A 19,276-nucleotide genomic window follows, 5' to 3' on the forward strand; every position below is an offset into this window, starting at 1 on the left:
TGAATATCTTAGGCTCGCCCAAGTCCATCAAAGTTCAATGTTCTCAAAACACAAAATTTAATAAATACATTGATTAATAATTTTTTTTTTTAATAAAATTGCAATTATCTTCGAAAGTATTAGTCCTACCTAATTTGGTATATGGACCTTGTTTGAGGAGAATCGAAGCAAGCTAAGAAACATTTTTTTTAGCACTTGAACTTTGATGGACTTCGGCGAAGCTAAGACATTGACCAAAAATTGTCACCTTTCACACAGATTGTTTCTAGAGCATAATGAACCATATTTTTGCTATTACCAATCAAAGTAGTATATGCGATTGCTTTTATATTCCATGAACATCTTCCGGGGTATGCAGTATGGAAAATTCGGTTTGTATGGGAGGTGCCACTCCCCCTCTTCCAATAACCGCAATTTTTCTCGATGAGTATGCGATTGTTTTCATATATCCCCATACCATGTTCGTATACTCTACCACGAACATTTCCAGAGATATGCAGTATGAGAAAATGGGAGGTGTCACGCCCATTTTCCAATAACCACAATTTTCTCCATCTCCATACCTCGTTCGAGTACTTTACCATGAACACTTCCAGAGATATGCAATATGAAAAATTCGATTTGTATGGGAGGTGCCACGCCCCATGCACCTTGGAGTATGAAATATACTTTACATCCGATACTCATACCTACCATATATACACAAACAAATTCATAAAGATCGGTCAAGCCGTTTAGGAGGAGTTCGACCACAAACACCGCGAGACGAGATTTGTATATATTAGATTTCAAATAATTAATGTGAACAATCAAAACAAACATCAAAAAAGAGAGAGTGGTGACTATTTAATTTAGAAATCCCTCGGATTACTTAACTCTGAGCTAGTTTTCAATGCTGCAGATAGTGTCGGGCTTAGGAATGTAAAAATCTAACGTTTGTTTTGATTGTTTGTTTTTATTATTTGAATATAAAATTTAAAATGCAAACAAAAAAACTAACTTCTTTAACATGACTGGTTTGTTGAGTAGTGCCGTTGTTATTGATGATCGTGGCATTCGTTATTGCCAATACCTGCTGCAAGGTGGTAAAGGAGCTGTTGTGCGTTGTGAAGAGTTGAATCTCTCCGAGAACTTCTGCAGGAACAAAAACAAACACTTGGCTTACATGCGTAAACGCTGCAATGTGAATCCTGCTCGTTGTCTATACCACTTTCGTGCTCCATCACGCATCTTTTCAAAGCTATGCGAGGTACGATTCCACAAAAAACCAAGCGTGGTCAGGCTAGTCTTTTCCACCTTCGTGTTTTCGATGGTATCCCGCCCCCATACAGCAAGTGTCGTCGTTGCTGTATACCTATTGCCATGCGTATCCTTAGATTGCGTTCTGACCCTTAATACTGCCAGGTTGGACGTCTGCCACATGAAGTCGGCTGGCCATCCCAGCCATTTTGAAATCAGCACCGTGGTCCAGCGGGTCCCGACATCCCGCGCCTATCTTTGGAACATACATACATACATACTTATGTATATATTCACGTACATATTAAAAAAATTTAAATTAAACATTTTTGAAATTTTTTTAATTCATTGGCAGAAATTGACATATGTAGAGTTAGCAAGTTAACCTTCGAAAAAGGCTGGGGCAGGTTATCTACTTAACTCGAAGTTTACCGGTTAAATTGGTTAGTTGGCTTGCCAATCAATGGTTAGGAATAAAATTAGAGTTAAAACGTTAAATATTTAGCCCAGCAATATTCGAAAATTATAAAAAGAATAAAATAAAAAACAGCACAATGGAAAAGAATGTCCAGCAAAGAAATATGTATTTTAAAAAGTAAAAAGAACCAAAATGTTCTAAGCAAAGCGAAAGTAAAAAGAGCCGCACTCTGCTAAGCAAAGAGCCGCATTTGGCTCAAAGAGCCGCGTTTGCCCACCGTTGACTTATATTTTTAACTCTGAATGATCTGTAAGTGGGCGTTAGAAAACAACATGAAAATAAAATTGATAAGAAAATTTCGGCTGAAGTTACTGTTGAGTAAACATGTGTTCAGCACAAAAAACACAAAAACTCGTTTTTTTAAAAACCTGTCGTAACGGTTTTTTTCTTTTCGTTATTAAATTACTTAGAAAATACCTAGGACGTGAACCGGGCGAAATATTTGGACGGTTCGGTTCAGCGGTTCGAACCATTTTTGCACTTTTGGATTGGTTCGTCAAAGCGTTTATTTTGCTCTTTGAACCGGGGTTTCGGTTCGGTTCGACGGTTCGGAATTTAAAAAAATAACGCGTATCGAAAAAAGGTCTTTGTTACACGCGGATCTAAGCAACGTGGTAAGTTGGTGTAATGCAATATATGCCACTAAACCTTAGAAAATGTAAAGTTATGTGTTTCTTTCGAAGGGCAGTTCAACCAACTATTTATTCAATATCAAATTATAATCTGGAGCAGCACCCGGATTCCAACATTCGCTATCGCTAAAACTCCAACGCCAAAAAGTGCTAATTGACTTTTAGCAATTTTCAGCGATTTTCGCGATTCTATCATGAAAATACAACTAAAAATCGCCATGTTTGGCTCATTTTTTACAAATTTTAGCGATGAACAAAATGAACCCGGATAAAGTGAGTGAACTATTTTTGACAGCTCAAACAGCTAAAATGGCGATTCCAGCGCTTTTTCCATCGCTAAAAATACTTCTTTTTCGCTTAAAAGCCTGCAATCAACTGTAAACCAACACAAAATAGGTAATATTTAGATTGTTGTTTGTTTAAAATACTCGATTAAATAAGAATTGTTGTAATTCATATTAAAAATGGGAAACTGCAACAGTAGAAGGGTGACAAATGAGCAAAAATATATGCTTGTTCAATATTTGGAAGAACACAGGCAATTTGCTCATGACAAAGGTTTTCTCGTAAATGAAATCGATTAAGTTCTTTTTTTTTTAATTCGTGAATGACACCGGGAGCAGTGGAACCATCTTGCCCAGAAACTAAACGCGTGTGGAGGAGCCATTAAAGACGGTCAAGGATGGAAACAGAAAAAAGTCCACCAACTATTTTTGATGCGATCACCATTAAAAGCATCCTTTGCACTGCCTTTAATAAACATTACTGTTGGATAGAAACGAAATTTCATTTCACGCGGTAAATACGAAAATCGTGTACAAAGAAGTTTTCGTGATCGTATATTTAGGCCATTTCCAGAGCAACTTGCCCGAAAATTGGCTCCGTGTGTTTGCAGTAACCACACCATTGTTCATAAAATATGACCACAGTCCTTCCAAGAAACGATTGGGTGTGTGGTTTAGTAAATAATGGCTAGTAACTTAAGAAGCGGCTTGATGCATAGTGAAGTAAGTTTTATATTTATTGCTGGTCTTCATGAATTGCATTACAGAAGTTTTTTGTATTTATGGTTGCAACAAAATGCTTAATTAACCGACTTGCTATCAATTTACAAACACTTTATTTTAATTTGCAATCCACGTCTCCCCGATTGTTCTTTATTAATTTTATTAATAAGTTATATGAATTTATAATCACCCTTATTGCGAGAGTCGTGTCGAAAGCAAGTCGTTTTTCGAGAGTCGAATCGTATCGAAAATTTCACGTCATTGCCTAAAATTTCCACTCGACTAGTGTATTAAAAGTGAACAACTTGGCAGCACTGTATAGTTTTCGACGATTTTGGTCGTTTACAAATTTCAGTACGACAATAGTCAATGCTACTGTTGTCGAGTCCTACAATTTTGCATAATTTACGACTAACGCAATGAGGCTTTATAAATCGGTCAAAATTATTGAAAAGTCTACTTACTCTTATTTTCACTACTTATCACTATCAAAATCAAAACAAAATTTGACAGTTGCTGTTGCTGCACAGCGCTCCTGGCGGCCGGATAAGGTACTAAAATTTAGGCTAAGCAATTTTTAGCGACAGGGTGGACATAATCGCGATCTTCGGAGTTCGGCCGAAAATTCGGATAAAATTTTAGCTGAAGCGTTTTAGCAGATTTAAGCATTTTAGCCATAGCGAAAGTTGGAATCCGGGTGCAGGTATCCAATTTTGTCGATCTTGGTATCACAATGGATTCCAAACTCAATTTCAACCTTCATATTAATGTTAAAGTCAATAAAGCCAAAAGCGTTTTTGCATTTGTATAGCGATAGTCAAAAGAGTTCAAAGATCCTTACGTTACAAAAGCTCTTTTAACCACTTTAGTTAGACCTATACTAGAATACGGATCTATTGTCTGGAATCCCCGCTACCAAGTTCATTCAGAATGGATTGAATCAATTAAAAAACAATTGTTGCTTTTTGCATTGCGTGATTTTAACTGGGATGCAGACTACAATCTCCTTCCTTACACTAGTCGTCTAAAGCTCATAAATTTGCCTACACTCGCAAGTCTTAGAGAAATAATAATAATAATAGATCAGCGCTTACACATATGTTAGTGTTTGGCCGAGCTTCTCCTTCGAATTGTGGCGTGCGCCTTGATGTTGTCACACAAAGCAGAGGGACCTCCAGTTTTACGCCGACTCCGAACGGCGATTGTATTTTTATGAGAAGCGGTTTTTCATGGCAGAAAAACACTCGGAGGTTTGCCATTGCCTGCCGAGGGACGACCGCTGTTAAGAAAAAACCTTTTTCTATATTTTTTTGCGATGTTGCTTTGACCAGGGTTTAAACCCAGGTGCTGCGGAGTGGAAGCGCGCACTGCTTACCACTACACCACAGCGGCCGGTCTAAGAGAAATGCTAGGTATAATATTTATCGTAAAGTTAATGACAAGCTTGCTTAATAGCCCGGCCCTTCTGGCTGAGGTAAATTTTAATATTCCCTCTCGAGTGTCAAGAGTTTCGACCTCTATTTTTGAAGCCATGCAAAACTAATTTTGAACTAAACGAATCATTCCGTTGTTTATGTCAAGATTTTAACACTCATTCCAGCACATTTGACATATCGGACTCGATTTCTACTATAAAGAAAACTATCATTTCCACTCTCAATAATTGAAATACTATCTTTAGCATATCCAATCAGCTGATGAATTTGTTTCTGTAGCTGAATAGGTTTAGATCTCGACACTTAAAAAACTCCTGTTTCCACGACTCGGCACAAAAAAAAATGAAAAAAATAAAAGTTCCGTACGTCATGCGGACTGCGCCCCTCGTGTCGGTTGGGCGGGAAAGGAGGGTAAAAACCGTTGGGATTAATTAACTTATTAAAAAATTTAAGCGTCAAGTGTTAAGTGCAACAACACGCAAAGATAAGTGTCAAGTGTCTGTCAAATGAGATAGGTTGCCATTACATTTGATACTGGCACATGGTAAACAAACATGGTATATATTACCATATTTAACAAAACGAAAAAAGGGGTAAATTTATCTATTGAAAATTGGTTGAAACGAACCTTTAAACCTTAATGAAAGTTTTCGGTTCGGATCCAACATTTGTGGAAAATTTCGGTTCGGTTAATGGTTCAGTTGGCTTATATAAAAAAGCGGTTTTCCGGTTCAAAATCGGTACGGTCCAAAACCGGTTCACGTCCCTGGAAATTACTATAGAAAAGGATTTCACAAGAATAGTGCCAAAACTTTTGGGTTGAACTTGATTCCGACCCACCGAGGTTAAGCAACAAGCAACTTATATTGAAATTTGGGGGGGAGGTTCGGTCTTTACGTCTTAACTTTTTCCGATTGATCTGAAACTTTGGATAACACATTTTTTTCATGAATATTCACCAAACTGGGGGGTGCGTCCTAAGAAAAAATATAATTAAAATTGTGGCATACGGCTAAGGGCCATCCTAATGTACAGTATATCCCGTTTGGCTACATTTAGTTCCACTGCAGACAATTTGATGCACTTAAGCGAAAAGCTCAGCTAAGCGGGAAAAATTAAATTCAATTTTTTTACTAAACAACCTAAAATTTTTAGGAATTTTTTCATAATTTTATAAAAAGTTTAAAACTTTGCGTTACATGAGTTTTGTTACAGAATCGCCCATATTTTTCTAAAAAAAAATAATTAAAGTTAAATAGAAGTATATAAATTTCCAACCTCGCCAACATGTCGTGGCTCCATTTCGGTGATGGGCACCAGTTTTGCCGCGAATAACTTTTAGTCGTAGCCAAATTCCTTTTAAAAAAGGGCTAACAAGAGCTAAAAAAAATCATTGTGGCTAAAAATGTAGCAAAATTTTTTCACTTACATATATCATCAACGCGATTTTGTAGCAATTTAAAACTTGCACTTTATGCTACTAAAATCTAATGAGCTATAAAGCTGCATACTCAAAAAAATTCTAAAAAATCTGATTAAAAATTTAGATGCAAGGGTGAATACATTTTCCAAAGGGCTAGTGGCAATTTTAAATTTATGTGGCCAAAAAAGTATGTGGTAGCTAAATCTAGCCATAAAAGGGCTAAAACGGCAACACTGATGGGCACTTCCTTGCCTGCGGGCAATACTTTTTTAAGCTTTCTATACATTTTGAATAAACGCGTACAGAAGACAGGCTCTCTCTGCCAATCGTTGCTCTATTTCATCGCACATCTTTCAAGGTTTATATATAAGAGGTTGCGCAATGTGCAGGTCCGTTATTCTTTTCTCACAAAATTGGGCGACAACAACAGCGTGAAAAAACATTAAATTGAAGTGAAGTGAAGCGATTTCAAACCAATTGTAATCGATAGCTTATTCAGAGATACATTTGCACCCAGTGGGAAAAGTAGTAATGCATTCCATGCGTGATAAATAATCGAACGTATTTCTTATGAGTTTTAGATCCAACTAAGATCAACAAGTCCCAAAAATTTCATATTAAATCACATTCATTTCTCGATACTAGGTAATGCAAAATTGAATGCCCCACTTTTCCTATGACATCGCTCTGGGGGAAAAAAATGCATATTCGAATGTGCAAAGGGTTGTTTTACTGATTATTTTTTTCGATTACTATACATTACATTTTCCCACTGGGCAGTTAATTTAACTCAAATTTTTACTCGTGCCTTTATGTCGAAAAAGCCACAAAACCGGATTTTCACTGCGGAAAATTTTTGCGAGTTTCGTTTAAACTCGCTATATCTCAGACGTTTGTGTATCGAGATATTAATCTAAAGAAGATAACTGCACTTCTTAATACTTATTTAAAAAAAAATGGCGGATACTTTAACATTTTTATAAAAATTAAGGAGGTGGTTTTTACAAATGCAAAAGTTTTGTTATGAAGTCTCAAATTTTTTTTGTTTTAACGCAGCATTAAAGACAAATATATACGGACATTTTTGGGAAAGTTTCAGGTTTAGACAACAAGTAGTTCTTAAGTTATAACAATGGCTGACTTCTAAAATGTCATTTGCAATGTACACTTCGTAAGCATCATGTTCCGTATTGTAAGAGTATTTTTTTAACTAACCATTATGTTCCAAAATGTACTAAGACGGTAGTAAAAGCGCATCGTACAGGTATTTACGGCATCACTAAAAAAGATGATGCCTTGCCATGTGAGAGAGAAAGACAAAGTGAACGCAAATTTTAGTTTTCTTCCGGTTCACAATATAAATGAGTTTGGTTTTCTTAGATTTTTCTCTCTTGCGTCCTCATTTGGTGAAAATTCCGTTGCGAATGTGGCGATTTTACCGTACACAACGTAAGCGGTTTGATCAAATGTCAACATGGCGGCCAGAAAATCTAAAAATTTTGATTTTTGTTCACATTTCCCTCAAACCACAGTATATACAGTAATAAACCTTTTCGCAGTTGTTCACCATTTGGTCCCCGAGGAGTACTTTTGGGTTGTGTGCAGCGCTTTCGTTTTGCGCGCGCGGAAACATTTACTGTGGGGAATTTCGCCTCATGATTAGAAGAAGTTCATTTCGACGATAAAATATACATAATTATGTGTTATTTATGAACAAAATGTAGGTCAAGTATAATATTCATCTTTAATGTATGCTGATATTCATGCTTAATGAAGAATAATATCACTAGTTAAGTACATAACTAACGCTTGTGTTTTATAAACTGGAAAACTGAAATCGTAATTATNTGACATCGCTCTGGGGGAAAAAAATGCATATTCGAATGTGCAAAGGGTTGTTTTACTGATTATTTTTTTCGATTACTATACATTACATTTTCCCACTGGGCAGTTAATTTAACTCAAATTTTTACTCGTGCCTTTATGTCGAAAAAGCCACAAAACCGGATTTTCACTGCGGAAAATTTTTGCGAGTTTCGTTTAAACTCGCTATATCTCAGACGTTTGTGTATCGAGATATTAATCTAAAGAAGATAACTGCACTTCTTAATACTTATTTAAAAAAAAATGGCGGATACTTTAACATTTTTATAAAAATTAAGGAGGTGGTTTTTACAAATGCAAAAGTTTTGTTATGAAGTCTCAAATTTTTTTTGTTTTAACGCAGCATTAAAGACAAATATATACGGACATTTTTGGGAAAGTTTCAGGTTTAGACAACAAGTAGTTCTTAAGTTATAACAATGGCTGACTTCTAAAATGTCATTTGCAATGTACACTTCGTAAGCATCATGTTCCGTATTGTAAGAGTATTTTTTTAACTAACCATTATGTTCCAAAATGTACTAAGACGGTAGTAAAAGCGCATCGTACAGGTATTTACGGCATCACTAAAAAAGATGATGCCTTGCCATGTGAGAGAGAAAGACAAAGTGAACGCAAATTTTAGTTTTCTTCCGGTTCACAATATAAATGAGTTTGGTTTTCTTAGATTTTTCTCTCTTGCGTCCTCATTTGGTGAAAATTCCGTTGCGAATGTGGCGATTTTACCGTACACAACGTAAGCGGTTTGATCAAATGTCAACATGGCGGCCAGAAAATCTAAAAATTTTGATTTTTGTTCACATTTCCCTCAAACCACAGTATATACAGTAATAAACCTTTTCGCAGTTGTTCACCATTTGGTCCCCGAGGAGTACTTTTGGGTTGTGTGCAGCGCTTTCGTTTTGCGCGCGCGGAAACATTTACTGTGGGGAATTTCGCCTCATGATTAGAAGAAGTTCATTTCGACGATAAAATATACATAATTATGTGTTATTTATGAACAAAATGTAGGTCAAGTATAATATTCATCTTTAATGTATGCTGATATTCATGCTTAATGAAGAATAATATCACTAGTTAAGTACATAACTAACGCTTGTGTTTTATAAACTGGAAAACTGAAATCGTAATTATAGCATTGAATGGAGTTTTCTTAAATGTAAGTTTAAAATAAAAAAAGTCCATTATAAGATTATATTTTTATGAAAAGCGTAAATTTTGTGAATTTATCAAGCCAAATTCAAAATTCCGAATATATTTAAGTCTTTATTTCAAAAACAAAAAACACAAGGTTTGTATAGCTATACAGACCCCAATGCCTGCCAGCGCATCCGCCCAGACAGTCCATTAAGCACACCCAAGTTTGAGTGATCTACAAGGTACAACCGTTTTCAGCATTTAACAGTTCATTATCATGTACGGTGTAATATAACAAATTATACACTGAACTATGAATTATGAACTATCTGTACTAGTATCTATAATAATAGACAATAATTTGCAATGTTTTTACACTTTTGCAATTAGTTTCGGGCACTATTACACAGCCATGACTTGTGCCACTCTGTGATAGTACGGTTGTTGCTCCCTTTCATACCACAGTAATTTTGCATACAACTCTGAATCAACAAATCAGATCTTGATCAGATTTTACCCCCGAGGAGTACTCAAAAAGGTTTATTACTGTATATACTGTGATTAAATTCGGTCACTATTATACAGTAATGTCTTGTGCCACTCTGCCATAGCACGGTTGTTGCTCCCTTTCATGCCACAGTAATTTTTTTATGCAACTCTGAATCAAAAAATTTCATGCTCCTTCTCATTATCAACCCTGATCACATTTTACCCCCGAGGAGTACTCAAAAAGGTTTATTACTGTATATACTGTGCCTCAAACGGCTTGTCAAACCTTAAAACACCCCATACGCAACATAAATAGCTTTAAGCATAGGGATATTTCGCTTGGTTTGTCAAGCCGCTTGTGTGGTGTTTTTCGCTCTTACCGGCCCTCTTCATGTGCTGGAAAATCTGGATTGCGTGACGAGATATGCGAGATCCCGCACGTGTAGACCGCAAAAAAAACGAAGCACACTTTTTCTCGCATACCGAACGGTTTTCGAGCTCTCTCATGCTTTCAACTATCATTTTTGTTGCTTGACAGGTATTTTCTAATTTCGAAGAATTTTCAGAGTAGAAATATCGTTTATTTTGATGGAAAATACAAATTTAGTCCGAAAAGCTTGCACCTTATTTTTTGGCGACATTTTACAAATGAAAAAGTATGCTATTAAATGTCCAGTTAACAAAGCTCCATCTCGCTTTGCGAGAGAAAAAACCATAACGCAGTCGAGATTTTGAAGCATGTGAAGACGGCCGGTTAAGCACATCTACATTTGCTGCTAAATATTCAAAATGTTATCGATAATTTTTTTCATTCCATCGTTATATATTCAACTTATTTTGAACTTGCGAAATCTCAATAACGAACGGAGAGAACACACATTGTTCGATCATAAGAATATTCATATTGATTCTTCATAAGATCCAGAAAATTATAGGAAACAAGTTTTTGAATTAAAAGATTCTTCAGGTTCTTATAAGTTTCCCAATAAAAAAAAAAACGTATATCCACATTACTAATATAGCTAGTTTCTAACGCTTCAGTAAAATGTGGTATATTTATTAGTTGAGAAATGTGTAGGACTGACTTTAGGACCAAATTGAGCACTGATATAGTTGCAGCAATATTATATACAAAGCAAAGCATAAAAAATAACGGTGATGCTTTGCAAGAACAAATCGTCGCTGGAATAATGAGTAGTGTAACATGAAAAGTATAGTTTTGAAAAAAAAACGAATTAGAAGTTTTTATAATCAAATCGACCAAATCTAAACTTTAATTGTGCGCTTCTTACTCAAAATATGCATATTTTAGATAGACCACACTTTTTATTGATTCCTTAGCTGTTAATTCGCAAAAAAATTCGGTACGATATTTACTTAGAAATGCCATTTGAGCCCATTTTTATGAAAGCATCTGCTTATACACTATTTTTTCTTCGAACATTTTTATATGAAATCATTTTACACTATTTTATATTGGTTGCAAACTCAGAAAACTTAATTGATGTATGTCGATATTACACTATTAGCCCAGTAAAATTAAACTTTTTCTTAAAAAAAATTTGTAACAGCAATTTTTTGAGGCAGTTTACTTCTATTTGACACGTAGATCATGGATCCACAGTCTTGCCCCTAAATTTCATTTGGCAATATTCCGCCATCTTGGATTTAAGTTTTTTTGGGTTTTTTCCAATTTGCAAGCTTATTTTGCATTTTTCGTAAAAAATGGTTTAATAGAAATATGTAGAGAAGTTAATTTCCCACATTTACGATATAGAAGGATTTTTAAAAATAGCATTTTTTATTGTAAAAATTTAGCAAAATTTTAAATGTCACGGTTTTCGCCATTTTTTAACAATTTCTGTTGAAACTACGTAGCATATTGAAATTTTAAAGTTGTAGAGAATTTCATTCTTCACAACTTGTATACCTACATTTGTTTTGTACGAAGCTTGTATCACGGCCGGGAACGTGCGAAACATAATCGCTAGAAAAATTAGTTAAATTTGGTAGGAAAATTACAAAAAAAGTTTTAACAGCGATTTTTTGATGCAGTTTACTTCTATTTGACACGTAGATCATGGATCCACAGTCTCGCCCCTAAATGTGGGAAATTAAATTCTCTACATATTGGTATTTATCCATTTTTTATGAAAAATGCAAAGTTAGCTTGCAAATCGCAAAAAACCAAAAAAAAAAATATAAAATCCAAGATGGCGGAATGTTGCCAAATGAAATTTAGGGGCGAGACTGTGGATCCATGATCTACGTGTCAAATAGAAGTAAGCTGCATCAAAAAATCGCTTTTACAATTTTTTTTTTTAATTTTCCTACAAAATTAAACTAATTTTACTGGGAAAATCGCTGTTTAGGACGATCCCGGCCGTGATATAAGTGTCGTACAAAGTTTAGGTATAAAAGTTGTGAAGAATGAAATTCTCTACAAGTTTGGAATTTCAACATGTTATGTATTTTCAAAAGATATTGTCGCTGTTACAATTTTTTTTTTTTAATTTTATCCAAATTTATCTAATTTTACTGGGCTATATTTTTAGCCGTCTTCCAAAAAAGGAGGAGGTTATCAGTTCGTCGGAATATATATTTTTTCTTTATTTTTTTTTTATGTATGTTACCGCATAACTTTGGACCACGTCAACCGATTTCGATAATTCTTTTTGCGTCGGAAAGGTAGTGTCTTATCTGGTTTAGATCCGATCATTGGTTCATGAAATATATATATATATATATACATATATATATTTTTTTTAAGTCGTTTTTTTTTGCTAAAAATTACTTGTATTATTCACATTTTGAATCTGCCTGTGAAAGTTAGCAGCAATATAATGAAGCAAAATACTCTAAAGTTATTTTAATATTATTGAACAGCGCTTTTCTCCGTTCGTTATCGATATTTCGCAAGTTCAAGATAAGTTGAAAATATAACGATGGAATGAACAAAATTATCGTTAACATTTTGAATATTTAGCAGCAAATGTAGATGTGCTTAACCGGCCGTCTTCACATGCTAAAAACTCTCGACTGCGTTCTGCTTTTTTCTCTCGCAAACGAGATAGGGCTTTGTTGACTGTACATTTAACAGCATACTTTTTCATTTGTAAAATGTCGCCAAAAAATAAGGTGCAAGCTTTTCGGACTAAATTTGTATTTTCCATCAAAATAAACGACATTTCTACTATGAAAATTCTTCGAAATTAGAAAATACCTGTCAAGCAACAAAAATGATATTTGAAAGCATGCGAGAGCTCGAAAACCGCTCGGTATGCGAGAAAAAGTATGCTTCGTACTTTTTGCGGTCTACACGTGCGGGATCTCGCATGCGTCGTCACGCACTCCAGATTTTCCAGCACATGACGGCCGGTAAGAGCGAAAAACACCACACAAGCGGCTTGACAAACCAAGCGAAATATCCCTTTGCGTAAAGCTATTTATGTTGTGTATGGGGGTGTTTGAAGGTTTGACAAGCCGTTTGAGGGAAATGTGAACAAAAATCAAACTTTTTGATTTTCTGGCCGCCATGTTGACGTTTTGATCAAACCGCTTACGTTGTGAATGGTAAAATCGCCTCTCTCGCAACGGAAATTTCACCGAATGAGTATGCAAGAGTGAAGAGTCGTAGAAAACCAAACTCTTTTACATTGTAAACAGGAAGAATACTAAAATTCTTTGCTTGAACGAGTCATGTTTGCATGGTGTATAGAGAATTGGGAAAAGTAGGTTTGAAGAATGTTTGAGAAGCCTCTTGTGTGGTGTATTTCGCTATTTATAAAACTTCGGAAAGCTTTTGTTCAAAAAGTTGCAGAGCGATTTAATATCTCTGTTGTGTAAAACATGGTTGCATTTGTTATCTGCAAATATATCGAGAGAAAATTCCTCAAAAATTCCTTGAAATAAAAATCCTCAAAAAATACTCCAGCACACCCGAAATTCCTCACGTTTTGAAGAATTACTCACAAAGTGGCCACACTGGTGTCGACACTACCATATGGGCATTCCCATGGTGGCGCACGTGACAGTCGTACGATTTCAATGTGATACAAAAAAGGAATACCATTTGTTTTCTTTAACTTTTTTGGGCCATTGTATAGCACATAATTAGCTCTATATTTAACCGAAAAATGAAATCAATCGAACTGCTTGGTCCTGAAATATAAGCATTTAAAGAGAGTGTCGTTACGTGACAAAAAGTGGAAGTTGATTTTTTCTTTTCTTACAAAATCGCAAAACTCTGCGAATTGTGGATGGCTATTTTGATGAAAGTTATTTTGATATGATTTGGAGCCATTCTAGTTGTTTTTAGAGTTTTTTGAATTAATGCAAATTGTTTCAATTCTCTTTTACAACTCCAAGTGTGAAACGTGACGTGACGTGGCGTCACGTGACATAAATTTCCATCGTTATATTTTCGTTAATATTGCTTTTAAATGAATTTTCAACGCAAAAAAAACATGTATTTTATGTAGAATATACTTTATATTTTGACTTCAGCGCCAATTCAGGGTCAATTTATTAGAAATTTATGATTTATTATGTTTCAACCACATACGCCAAATTCGAACCAAATCGGACCATAAATACGGTTTTTCGAAATATCTCGACCTTGGCACCACCTAAGAAGACCATTTTATGCAAACATGATTCTACTTACATAGCCAGTATATATTTTAAAAAGCAGACAAATCGGCCCGTAAATACGTTAGATATACAACTTTAATTTTTTTTTGTCGTGGTGGACCTTCCGCTGGAAACACCCATATGAAGATATAAGCGAGAACCAGTGTTGCCAGATCTTTTTGGGCCGACCGGCTAAACTGGCAAAAAAACCGGCAAAGTGTTTCAGCTGAAATTAACATGTTTTATTTGAATAAAGTGGAAAGAATAATAAATTCATTAAATTATTATTAGTTAACAAACGAAACTGTCGTTATACTTGATTATTTAAAGCTCTACAGAAGTAATGTTTGTATTACTTAAATAAATATAAAAAGTAAATAATTTAAAAAATTATGATGCTTTTTTCTATTGAAAATTTTGCCTTCTTATATTGTAACTTTTGCACTAAATTACTTCTCGTCCTGCAAAATGGCTATATTAGGAGAAAATATTGCACCTTTGCCTATTCGGAGGGCAATATTTTGAGAAATGAACACGTAAAGCTGTGTAACGGCTGAGGAAAATAGGGCAACATTATTTCGAGAAAAAAAGCCAGTAATTTATATTGAACAAGCCCATCGCTTTTTAACAATTAAACTAACTATGTAATTTTATTTTGATGTCCATATATTCGAAACGTTGCAGTTTTTAAAGACCTACTCACTCTCTGCACATGCCTGTCAGAGATCAATAATAAGCAACACTAAAATACATGTTTTAGCACCACGATACAATTATTCATGGATATTGTCTTCCCATACAGTTTTGCTTCACACGGAAATTCGTGCTCTTTTATTCTCATCCGTTTTTTCCACTAAAAATTCAGACATTCATAACAACAAAAGTTGTGTGAAACAATCGCCGCTATGTTCTTTGGAAAAAACGCAGTGACCCAAATATAAACTGGGATGGGACATTTTAGCAAGTTTTGGCTATTTTTCTTTAGTTTATTTAATGTTTGTTATTTTTTGAAAATATAGCTGATTACTTAAAAAACACCATATAAATCCAAGTTTCGGACTTTGTGCACAAATTATGAAATTTCTGCGCTGTTTCACAAAAATTTGTAACTTTTTAGTCAGCAGTACGACATGAACAATTTTTCCGTGATAGTAGATAGTAGAATGTAGGTCGGTAAATTTGTAAAAATTGGAATTTATATATATAACTTTTAAGGAAATATTGTTAATAGCAAAAATCGCAAACCGGCTAAAAACGGCTCTTTTTTTTGACAAAACGGCTAACAAATCGGCTGCCGAATTTACTCTGGCTACTTGCTTTCGTAACCGGTTAAATCTAGTCGGAAAACGGTTAAAATGGCAACACTGGCGAGAAGACTGAAAACGTAAAGCTAAAGTAGTGCTCACACATGTGCATAGCAGGGATGATAAATGAGTTTTTTAATTTTGTACCAAATGGCCAAAAAAAGTGTACTAAATAAGCCAGAAAGTACCAACATTTAAAAGACCATACATACATAGTTACATATACATGTTTTTAGATTTTCTGTATAAAAATCATGATATAAAACATGGCTTGTCGAAGGTGGAAAACATAAGTGCAAATCAATTGTTTGAAAAGGCCACCAAACGCCAAGGTAATCAACAAAAGCATACAAGTTATACTTATTACCTAAGTGCTAGTAATAAAAAAATTGTCAAAAAAAAAAGCCGTTGCATTTAACGGAATGTAAGTTTTACAAAAATGTTTCCTTTTATAGAAATAAACAAGTTAATAGCAGTGCTCTTGCAAAGTGGGGGAAATCGAGAGCGCAAAATTACACTGAAATCTGTCACTTTCTGCTGGAAAAAATTTTACCTGCGAAAACTTACAAGTAAAAAAGTCTTCTGACCACAAACATGTGTTCGTGAATAAGCAAAAGAAAGGAATAAAAGTTTAGTTTAGTTAATTTATTATTAATCTCTAATTTTCTAATTTCCGGGCGTCAACTATGGCTGCCGTATACAATTTTTCAATTGTACCATATTTTTCCCAGATATATACCAAAATAGATAATAATGCTGAAAGGTTCTGACCGAATTTGTCAGTTGATCGTTAAAATGAAAATGGGTTAATTTTAAAGGCACATTTGTAGCTATATCTTCTTAATTTTTGTGAAACAAGGAAGGGTGCTTAGAGGAGATTCTTTTATTTTTGAACGCGTCATAATGTGGTATCAAAAATATGTGATAGAAAAAAACTTATTCATTCCGAGATAATTAATTTATATGTTAAAAACATTTTTCCTATACAAAAGTATTCAATAGTTAAAAAATTCCACATTGGGGACAATGCACCAAACGGATAATAAATTCCCAAATGAACCAACTATTACAACGGTGAAAGTTATCAGCTGTTTCGAAGATTACAAGTTTTTGCAAATTTTGCAAACTGCTCAGAATTTTTGCTGCTGGATGATTTTGTGTGGAGAATACAAAACTACTCCTACCAAATTTCAGAAAGTCAGAATGGCGTAAGTTGCACGTTTTTACTGGTTTTGCGTTCAAAAACTTTTTCTGATATTTTAGTCTTCCCCTCAATTTTACTCGCTATAGTTATTTTATTCTCTGGCTGCTAGTACTTACTGGAAAATTTTACGAATAGACCTATTATGACAGCAACTTTTTTTTTGATTTAAGTAAGAGTTTCGTTTTTAATAAACACCACGTATTTACTTAAATATGGTAGAAAAATATGACTATATTTTTATGCACAAAAATTCAAAACTCCAAGTAAATAGAGTGTGGTATTTCGACATAATTGAGCTGCAGTACCGTATCTTGACAAAAATGTATCAAAAATGTCAATGTAGTACAAATGTACTTTTGGCTTCCAAAATGTATCAAAAAAGTACAATTGTACCATCAATTTCATCACTGGTGCATAGATATAACTACTTGTACACATGCTTACATATGTACATATGTATATTCTCTCCCAAAAGCTTTCCGCGGTTCTCTTTAGTCACATTGTTATTGCTTAAGTATTGAGATTTTTGTATTGGCGCAACGCAGCCAACATTGAAATAAATTAACAAAATCTACATTCAGATGTACATATACGTATGTTTGTGTGTACATATACATATGTAAGAATATCTTTTAGTTGCTTCGTACTTCAGGCAAACCGTGAACGCATTTGCTAATCAATTTTGTATTCACAAAATCTAGCGCTGTGACTTAGGGTATTTGGTACTCGTTCATGAAGTTTTTTTGTTAAGATGTGGCAACCTCCTCACATTGGCTGAAGCTTTCGAAATATTAAACTGTTGAAAAAATTGTTCAGTATAGTAAGCGGCGTGGATGAGTTAGGACGGCCGCGTATTAGACTTCCAACCTCTTTTTTGCTATTGAATTTAGTTCTTCGAAAACAAAAGTAAAACGCGTGCTGCTTGTTCGTGTTTTGATAGAAGCAAATACAAAAAAAAAAGATTGAAGTTAATATTCCTTTTAAAGAATAATAAACTTGATGAAACTAATTCTTTCAACAAGAATTTGGTCTTCATGTCACACGTTCAGATAAATTTTAAAGAACGGAAACCAATGTTTGTGTCTATGTATTTGGTGTCAATAATTTAATTTTTGGTGATGTCATTCGAATAACTATATCAACAATGTCGTCATAATGTATAAACCATGTTCACATTCTACTGCTAGTTTAGCATGTATTTGCATAGTTAAACATTCGTCCAAATCTTTTGTTGGTTCATACGTAAACGAATACTATATGTACATACATATGAATGTACAAGTCGGTACATATTCTGCGTAAATTATTTCTTAGGTCTTTTCCCGATCATTTCCCCTTCAGAATTATGGTGTTTGAGACTGGGGTGTAAAATGCATTCGGATTTTTACCATTATCTTCCGGATCGTGTGTTCTTAAAATCTCTTCTTCTATTTATACTTATGTATATCGTCACCTGAAATGCAAAAAAACGTAAAAAGCATCGTCGCTGAAATACAATAAAAATCAACTAACGTAACGTAACTAATAAAAATTTCTAAATTCAGTTTTGTATTGATACGATGGATTTCATCGAATTACAACTCCCAAATCATTTTATGAAAAACTTAAAAAAAATATTAGTTACGACCTTTTCCATTTCAGTTTCGATGTTGATACGTCTTTTTGCATTTCAGGTGACGATATGTACGTTCATATCTATGTACTATATGTATATAATGTGACGTACAAAACATAAAAGCTAGCGAATGGAACTCACCGTATTTTTGATATGGTGTGACGTACATACATATGTACATATCGAGCCCTAACCGCCAAAATAACGTAAGCGAAATTTTTTTCAAAGTTTTATTTTTGACGCAGAAATATTCCTAGGGCATTTAGATGTATTTCTGCATCAAAAAATAAAAAATAAAAAATAAAATGGCGCTTACGTTATTTTGGCGGTTAGGGCTCGATATATTGATGCATACTGTATAAATTTGAAAATAAGAATTACTGTTATATTACTCTTAATCTACTTTGTTGTTATAGGTCGTGTTGTAAGTCAAATATTCAATAAAGTCCAATGCAGTTCGAGTGAAATACACTACTTTCAATAAAATCAGGTTCAACTAGGGTGTCCGAGAGTTCAATAATAAATAAAAAAAGTTCCGTGACCGCTGCTAATTACAGCAGCGAAATTTGAATTGATTTGACTTGGCAGTTTTACTGAAAAATTATTTTTCAACATATATTTATACGCTCGCTCCATTATATCTGCGTACGCCCTTGTTTTTATTTTAAATATTCACAATGTTTTGCAAGCTATAATTTTTTTGTTGTCTTTGTACAAAAGTATGGCTCATGCTATAAACAAAACTATACAAATCAAAGTTTCAAACTATACAAAATTAAGGAAAATTTAACGAATT

At 34.3% G+C, this 19,276-nt stretch overlaps 1 protein-coding gene across 18 annotated transcripts in view; it reads left to right on the forward strand.

The window, feature by feature from the left end:
- shot (dystonin-like protein short stop) overlaps window positions 1-19,276 on the forward strand; it is an 852,754-nt gene that overhangs the window by 454,622 nt on the left and 378,856 nt on the right. The window contains exon 1 of one of the 18 annotated variants that reach the window (XM_017608503.1): window positions 17,699-18,022. The exons of 14 other annotated variants lie outside the window; for them this stretch is intronic. The gene's annotated coding sequence lies outside the window, so the exon portion shown is untranslated. Of the gene's footprint in view, window positions 1-17,698; window positions 18,023-19,276 lie in introns of those variants that run through there. 3 more of the 18 variants (XM_017608559.1, XM_017608616.1, XM_017608677.1) reach the window with 3 other exon arrangements.

Source organism: Rhagoletis zephyria, unplaced genomic scaffold (assembly GCF_001687245.7).
Source record: "Rhagoletis zephyria isolate East Lansing unplaced genomic scaffold, Rhagoletis_zephyria_1.1 Rzeph_scaffold_00007, whole genome shotgun sequence".
Lineage (NCBI taxonomy): Eukaryota > Metazoa > Arthropoda > Insecta > Diptera > Tephritidae > Rhagoletis > Rhagoletis zephyria.